Genomic DNA, 8,989 nt, shown 5'->3' with positions numbered 1-8,989 from the left:
CAGGAATCCTTGGACAACACCACCAGGATAAGTAAAAGCCTTGTGCACCCCTTGCTGTGTGTCCGATCTGTAAGAGGGGTGACAGAGTCACAGAAATTTGTATTAGTGCCCATAAGCTGCCCCTTCCCTCTTTAGCAGGGCACCAAACCACCCCGAGCCTGCAGCTACCTCTAAACGGCAAGTGGATTTCCAGATTTTTGCCTTCTGCAATAATAATTAAAATTACGATAAAGATACAGAAAGAGAGAGAAAAAAGCCTGAGGTCTCAAGATCCAGCAAGCTCTCTTAACAGATGTGCTTTGACAATGAATGTGAAGGTGCACATCTGTAAAAGCAAAAATAAAGGACCCCCCTAATAAAAAAATTGCAACATTCTGCTCACATGTGAATGTGCCAGGGATGACAGAAAGTCCATACAGTTGTCAATCAAATTAATTTAGTTTTATTGAGATGTCAGAGCAGTGCTGTTGTCCCCTTACCCAGAAAGGCTAACGGCTCTCACACCAGAGTCAGCCTTGCCATTAGGATCTGAAAAATATTACTGGAAGACTATTTACTCCTATGTCAGCCACCTTTCTTAGGAAATGCATGTATTTAAAGCAGCATAGCTGAATAAAGTAACAGTGGTCAAAAAAAGATGTCGAGTTTCTGAGTAGTCCAATTCCGAGTAGTTTCCTGCCATCCCACTGGCTGGTGGCTGCTCTCCTGCCCAGCGCCTGGCATGACTCATCCCTGTGCTTGGCTCTATTTTAGGGCACCAGAATATCCACCCTCTGCCTGCGATGGGGAATGGTTTTCTGTGCTGTGGATCATTTGTACCCATCGGCTCCAGCTGCTTCCCTGTTTACTCTCACTAATAAAACATCGACGTCAGGAGCGAGTTGTTCTGGTATGTGGATTTCAACATACGCACTCGATGGGGCTGATTTATTCAGTGTCTGCTGTGCCTTGTTAACCTCCTCCCCTTAAAGAAAATGTGCCTTTAAAGCTGCTGGTGATCTTTTACACTGAAAACTACTGTGGTACTTGATGTTCTCTTTCAGCTTCAGCCAACCTTATTTCCCCCAGTGCTCTCACTGACCTGTTTTCCCATAAGGTATAGAAATACCTTATTCTGCATTAGAAAACAGTATAGAATACAAATTAAATGGATGGAAGTCTTTAAGGATGAGCTTCAAAAAAAGAGCTCAGATGGAAAGCAGCTCTGAGCCTTTAATTAGACCCAAAAAGCAACTGGTGCAACGCAGCTCCCCTAGCAAATATCGCATGTTTGAGAGGCATGAGGAGTCACGCTAAGCACCAAAGCCCCTTCTCCTTGTGCTGCTCCAGCACACGGCGAATCGGGAATAAATGGGAATTCTTTTCAACGCTGTTTTGCAATGAGTTACAATGGCAAATCACCAGGGGTTCGTTTCTCTGCTTTGTCTGCGCTTGATTTATACCCGCCGAAGACAAAATGTGGGTTGTGTACAAAGAGTGATGAGCAAATCCAAGGAAGGTTTCAAGGAGAAAATCTCAGAAAGGGCAATTTCCAGAATGCTGAAAGGCAGCGGGGGCCTGGTCCCATAGGAGGGAGCAAAACCATGCCCCCTCCAGCTGGGAGCATCACACATGCAGCGAATGCCATGGGCTGAGGCCATTTCGGGGGTACCAGGGATGCAGCTGCACTAAAGAGATGTTGCTTGCCATTACATTACTCTGGCAAGTGGCACCTACACACTGGGATGGGACACAGGGGCTCCAGAGCCCATGCCCAAACGCTTGTGCGATTGAAAACAGGGAACAGGAACACAACTTTCTAAAGGAAATCTATAGTCTCTTTTTTTTTATTCCTCTCTCACTGTTAATTCAACCTGAAAAATTACTTATTCAGAGTGAGTGAAAGGCTTTATTTAAGACTTCCATTATTAATGGAAATTTTGCAGTGTTTGGCTACCTGGACTGCATATGGATTGACAACACCACTAAAGCAAAACCCATTTTCAGAGAACCAGCCATTGATCTAAATTACAAAGCCCAGAGGGGCTGCTGTGTCATGAACAGCTGAGTGACAAACTACCTGTGAAGCCAGGATTGCACCAAAACTTTAATTTCAGGGCTGTTTAAAGCCGTGTTGAATATTCTGCACTCCCTGGGTAGCAAATGCAGCTTTGTGCCCCATTTCAAAGAAAAGCCACGACTGTCCCATCCCCTTGAGTGACTCGCTCCTGAGCTGGCTACAATACCCAATGTCCTCTCTATCTGTCTTGAAGCTCTAGAAATAGCATTTAGGAAGCAAATCATCCCTGGAGAAGCTATTATCTCCTCATCTCATCATCTGATGCTAATGTGAGATCCTGGCAGACCGCGAGGTGCATCCGTTCTTTCTATCCAGAAGTGGCGTGATGGGAGAGCGGTGAGTATAATAAATTGTGATGAATCCCTTTTTGTCTCTCTCTCCCATCATGAGGACTTTGCCCTCCTGGCCAAGCTGAGACCGTAAATCAACCCCTTATGTCTCTGCTCAGAAAAAAAACAAACCGAAAAGGATTTGTGCAAACAAGGCTTCAAGTGCTGGTAAACAGGAATTTCCAGTCTGAGCTGCCCATCACTCTGTTTGTGTGATGGTTTGATCCAGCCTGAGCCAAGCAGGGCAATGCTGGCACAAGCCTCTGGCCCTCCTCGGTTTCTGTGTGTTCCCACCACTGCACTGCCTCATTGAAACCCCAGATTTATTTATTTATTCGATTATTTGATTGATTCCCCTGATTTTACAAAGAAGCAGAAGGGCTGGAACAGACTGTTAACATGCATATTTATGCCTTGCATTATTGCCTGTGGGAGCAACCTGCTTGTTAACACAGGCAACACCCTTTTAGATGAAGAAAGGCAAAATACAGAATTTTAAATGTACACATTCCCATGAGAAGTATGGATTGAGTAACTCGAACAGAAGTCATTGCCCTCAGTATTTAAGAAAAATCTATTCAGTCTACTCACTGTGAATATGAGAATTTAAAGTTTCACCGTACCTTAAGCCAAAAATAAATCTTGCAGTAAATTCAAGACTTGTTCTTGCTGCTTAAAATTAGTCTGTGACACAACTGTTTCAAGACGGTGTAGGAAATTAAGGAAAGATTGTGTGTTTTCTAGTGATGACTCTGAAATATCTCAGTTCAGCATTTGTGTCAGTGGAGTTGTGAAGCTATTATCAAAATGTACATTCTTGTCACAGCCTTACTCAAGAAAACGGTAAAAAAATGTGTTTTGCATGCCAAGATCAGCACACAAAATGAAAGGAAACATTCCACACGAAAGACAAAACAGGAATAAATAAAAATGTCCCTATTTTGATTTTGTAGTAGGTAATAATGTAGGTAATAAATGGATTTCATTGGAGAGCTCGGGAAGCACCAAGCATCTCCCCTGGGGAACAATGGTATGTGAGCCATGGAGACGGGCACACTTGAGCTGGTGGAGGGCAGCGACCTCCTGGACCTGGGTGGAGGCAGGCTCAGCCCTCAGGTCCCCCATCTCCATCATATTGTGTCCAGTTCTGGGCCCCTCAGTTCAAGAAGGACAGGAACTGCTGGAGAGAGTCCAGTGTAGGGCTACAAAGATGATGGAGGGAGTGGAGCATCTCCCTTATGAGGAGCGGTTGAGGGAGCTGGGTCTCTTTAGTTTGCAGAAGAGGAGACTGAGGGGAGACCTCATTCATGTTTATAAATATTTAAAGGGTGAGTGTCACGAGGATGGAGCCAGGCTCTTCTCGGTGACAAACAATGATAGGACAAGGGGTAATGGACACAAACTGGAACACAGGAGGTTCCACTTCAATTGGAGAAGAAACTTCTTCTCAGTGAGGGTGACAGAGCACTGGACCAGGCTGCCCAGAGAGGTTGTGGAGTCTCCTTCTCTGCAGACATTCAAAACCCACCTGGACGCCTTCCTGTGTAACCTCATCTGTGTGTTCCTGCTCCGGCAGGGGGATTGGACTGGATGAGCTTTTGAGGTCCCTTCCAATCCATAACGTTCTGGGATTCTGTGATTCTGTGATCCCCACATGGGGACCACCTCCAAAACGCCGACACACGCTGTGCTCCCCTCTGCACCGATGAGCTGTAGCTTACACATCTGTGAAGACCCACTAGAAGGCAGTGTTGGAGAAAACTTCACCAAAACTTCTGAAAGGTACAGGTCAACAAACCAAATGAGTGGTTTCTCTCCTCCAAGAGGAGGGCCCCTGTAAAAATCATGAGCTGCTTCATCCAAAATTATTTCTGGTAGATTTCGCATGTGTTGACTGCAGGAAGAGCAATATTTTAATGCTGGAATGCACTATTTCATACCTGTTAGAGAAACACCCTTAAAAAGGACCTGAAATTGGGAAACAAGCCACTCTGTGCTGCCCACACAGATCAGGCCAAAGAGATCCTGTTGAAGTAAGCACCAAAATGACACTGAAATTAGCCCAATTTGGCAACAAAAAGCAAGGATGGAGTTTCCAACCTGTCACTAGAAAGACAAGAAGTGGCTGCCCTGAATTTCTTGGCAGTGATCCCTACTCTTGCAGAAAGGCTTGCGAGACAGATCTCCACATTTTTCAAAGACAGGTGGCAGCAGAACATATTTGATGAGCTCTATGAATAGAGCTGTTGATTCACTGGCAAATACAGGAAAAACCGAGGAACAACAAATCAAGTCAATTTAAACGGCTGACACATTTTTGTGTTGGTGAATGAAATGTAAAAAAGTGTTTTGAAGCATCACAATAACTCAGTAGCCCACACAGAAGAATGAATTTCTGATTTGATGTTAAATGTTTTCAGAATAAGAATACCAAGTGTGATGCAGTATACAAAGCTTTTGGAAAAAGAACAGCCACAAAACAACCAACCGAACAAAAATCTCACCACTTCTGGAAAAAATTCTGGAAATGGAAATATTGGGTAATGGTTTTCAATGGGAATACTTTGAGAAAAATGAAAATATAATTCATTAAATCTCTTATCTTCAATTAAAATATATAAATATTTTGAATTAAGAATTTATCCTTGTTCATATGCCGTGGTGTGTTATTCCAGCAAAATGGCATTACAGTCCTAGACACTGATGCAGCTTTCCCCTCCACTTTTGCCAATAAATGTGTATGTCCAGAAGTTTGGCCAAACAGAGGCTGCAAATTGAGCAGAACTCAGGGAACTTGGTTCCTGTTCAACATTCAGGAGGTTTTTATTGCATTGACAAGAAATTGTTCTGTTCAGGGCGTATTTGTTGTGACATGAAAAATCAATGGCGTTGAAGGGATAATAATTCAGTATTTGAACTGAAGTGTGTGAGTCCTCTCTGGGTCGTGGAGCAGGAACGACTGTTAAACTGCATAATCTATTCAAGAAAAAGGTGCTATAGGGTGACTAAATTATGCTGGAATTATTTTATTGTCTAAATGACAGGAAATTATTTTTCACTCTTCAAAAGATATATTTTCAGAGGCATTTCTTCAACTGAAAGACTTTGGAAGAGAAAACCAGTGCCTGCTACCAGCACAGTTATAAACTTTTTATACTTTTAAGCCAGCTCTTTTTAACACATTTTACTACAAGTTTCCTCTTTTAATGACTCTCATTCTGAGCATGTTGTTACAGAACAGAGCTAAGGGGTTTGGGGAGCCTGATTTTAACATAACAGGTTTGCCTTTCTCCCGATTTTCACCTTAACTGTGAACTTCCTAAATTCATGATGCTCATTTGGGAAATAATTAAAACAGCCTCCTCATGTATATTCTTTGAATCGTTAAAGCAGGTCCTCCACCTTGGCTTCATCATCCCCAGGAATATTCATGAAGCAAGCGTTCTCCAAGTGAAGTCTCAACCTTTACTGAGAAGAGAAAGGAAACTTCCCTGTCCATGTTCATGCCCACATGACTATATTATTAATTACTTTGCTATACCGTAGTCAGTCTCCATCTGAGGCCAACATTTAATGAAAGGCAACCAAGCACCAGAAAAAAACCCCAGTGAATAAGCTCATAAAGGTTCATATACTGCTGGTGGAAAGATGTGCTCTGAGGTGCAAAGTTTCTCCTCTTTTTCTCCTACTTCCTTTAAGTCTCTCCAGCCCTTGTAACACAAACCAGGGCTATTTTCTTTGTTAATCCTGTATGCAAGAAAGACCGAGCCACAGGCAGCTGCTGCCAGCAGAAGAAGTTGCAGCCCACCCCATAAAGGAGCCTGCACTCAGGGACCATCACCTCCACACCAAGTGCCGGAGGAGGTTGAGCTCCATGAAAACCCCTGTGACTATGCCCTGGCTGAATGCACTGACGGTAACACAAGGTTTTTTCCTGTGCTTTATGGATAATCATTTACTGAGCAGCTCAACCAGTTCTGCAGGGCTGGATGCTGCCCAGCCACCCAAACCAGGGCTCTCCCAAAGCCGGCACTCACCCTATGAAGAGGTGGTTTGCACAGAGCCGTGCTGGTGTTGCGTAAAGCATGGCTGAACATAAGTTATGCTGCTTTCAGATTTGCCACCTCCCCTGCCTTGCTGAGGTTTTTTTTTTCCCTTCTCCGTATGTCCTGGGAGTCTGCAAATAGGCTGTGGTGCTTCCCAGGAGGCTGCTTTTGCACCTGCACATAAAATGTGGGTTTGATATAAGCTGTAGAGGTTTGACCTCTACATGGTCTGACCACACGACATGGGATGGGGCAGGTGGTTGTGCCCTGCGCTGGAAGAGGCCGGTTGGGAGCCTGACCCACTGCAGCACCCCACTGTAACACAGCAAGTGTGAGTAAAGCCGATCCTTCTGCTCGCTGCCTTGATTTCCAGTTTAAGAAACTTCCTCTGGGGTTGTTGGACAAACAGGAGAGAAATGAACCTTGAGAAAAGCACACCTCCACCACTACTCCATCAAGCTTTGTTGACAAAATCGTTATTCCAATCTTTATCCCATCATACACCATTTGGGATGCTGAGCCCAAACTCAGTGCTTAGGAAACGGCACAATTAAGGTTGCATTTTCTCACTTCTATGTTTGCATTCTCATATCATCATTAATTACATGATTGCATCTACTTTTTAGGAACAAACTCAACCTCTGGCCTCCTTTAGTACCTGTGCAGCCCGTCCTTACTTCACGAGCAGCATGAAGCTCTCGGGTCACCTGCGCAGTGAAAGCATCCCAGGATGCGGGGATGGCCCAGCTGCATCCTTCCATCACCTGTACATGTGTGTCCTGACACTCCCATGGCTGCGGTGCTCTTTGATCTGTGCTTTCTACAAATTCCAGGGAAGAGAGAACACAAAATTCAGGTGTGTACATCACAAACCCTCTCTGTGCTTCCCATCCTGGACTTCCACTGCAGTTAATTTTCTGTAGAAAAAAAAGACCATTTCTTCTCTCAGATTGAAAGTTGTGGGTTTTTTAAAAAATGAAAACTAAGAAGAAAATTAAAGAAGTAACTTCCATTCATCAAGTTTTGAATGAAAAAGTAATATTCATTTAGACTTCACAAACAAAATAAGAAAGGAAAAGTGGGCAGGTGCAGAGACCACCCAGCCTGGCTCCCCAGGCCACTACCGCTGTCGCAAGGATGGACATTTGTGATCTGGGAGTCTTCCAGGTCAACAGAAAATATCCATATAGGGAAAAGAGGTGCACTCATCAGCCTGAAAATCAATTTTTCTAGATTCATAGTAATTCCACCCAATAGACACACCAAAAAAATCATTCAATTTCTGCTCCTTGTTAGCTTGGGGCTGTCTGCTGCAAAGAAATAACTCACCCATCCACACTCAAGAGGTTATGCAGAAATTGTTTTATTAAGGCTCAGCCAGAAGACAAAAATAAACCAACGGGTGGCCAAGACAGCTGGGACCTGGCCCCACAAACTGCCAGGACACAAAGGGCCCTTCCGTGAAGGGTTCCTGAGAAACTTCACCAGGCCACAGTTCTGCTGCCGTGTCTCCAACTTGAGAAGCCTTGGGAAATTCAGGTGATATTGTGGGGATTGGAGGAAATGGTCACTCTGAGTTTCCAAGGCATATATGACATTGGCTGGTTTGGCAATGTGCAGGTTGAAGTATCTCCTGCACTGCCCCCAAAAACCTGCACCAATTGCATAAACCCTTTGGGTGTTGCACCATGGGGTGAGCCAAGAGGGACACACCAACCACTCAGCCCAAACCTGACCACCTGTTTGCAAACCAAGAATGGTGAAAATGTGACATTAAGGAATGTAAAAAAATATCCAGGAAGTAGAAATTGGAGAAACTGGGGAGAATAAAGATCCAGATGTGGTGGAGGAGACTTCATGCTGCTCTGTGGTGGCACTGGGCCATCAGGTCCCCTCACACATACCCGCAAATGTGCCAAAGACTTCAACAGGCTTTTTTTTCCTTTCCTTTAAATAAATACTTTTTATAAAAAGAAACATTAAGTTTTAAAGTTAGGTTTCATAGCATTTAAAGTGCTTTTCCTCGTTGGGTGCTGCAGGGCTCTGGGTGCCTGTCCTGTGGTGCAAGTGTGGTCTCTATGCCATTATGCAAGGCATGCACGGTCCCCATGCTGCCACACAAGGTCTGCATGGTCCCTGTGCTGTCATGCAAGGTGTGCAAGGCAGCAGCAGCCTCTCTGGACACCATTTCTTGCAGAGTTATGGGAGAAAATCCGTAAGAGCTTCTGTAAAATGCTCCCGGCACAGCTCCTGCTCACCGAACAGTCCCGCTGACGCAGGGCAGGCAGACGCAGCAGGCGCAGAGGCTGAGGGCGGTGGTCAGCAGGACTGAGAGCCGCGATGGCCTCTGGTACACCAATGCTTTCTTCACCGCGCTGCCAGTCTGGGCGACATAGTCGAGGGTGCGCAGGACGTAGTGCTCCACGCTGTCGGCAGCCCCATGCTGCTCGGCCAGCAGCCCCTCCAGCTGCAGGAAGAGCCCATGAAGCTCCGCCATCTGTGCCTCCAGCTCAAGGAGCTGCCGCTGGCGGGCCTGGGCCACAGACCGGGGGTGC

The sequence above is a fragment of the Mesitornis unicolor genome, unplaced genomic scaffold, assembly GCF_000695765.1.
Source record: "Mesitornis unicolor isolate BGI_N332 unplaced genomic scaffold, ASM69576v1 scaffold5842, whole genome shotgun sequence".
NCBI classification, from domain to species: Eukaryota; Metazoa; Chordata; class Aves; order Mesitornithiformes; family Mesitornithidae; genus Mesitornis; species Mesitornis unicolor.
The sequence above is the reverse complement of the archived record's forward strand: the minus strand, read 5'-3'. Positions refer to the sequence as shown.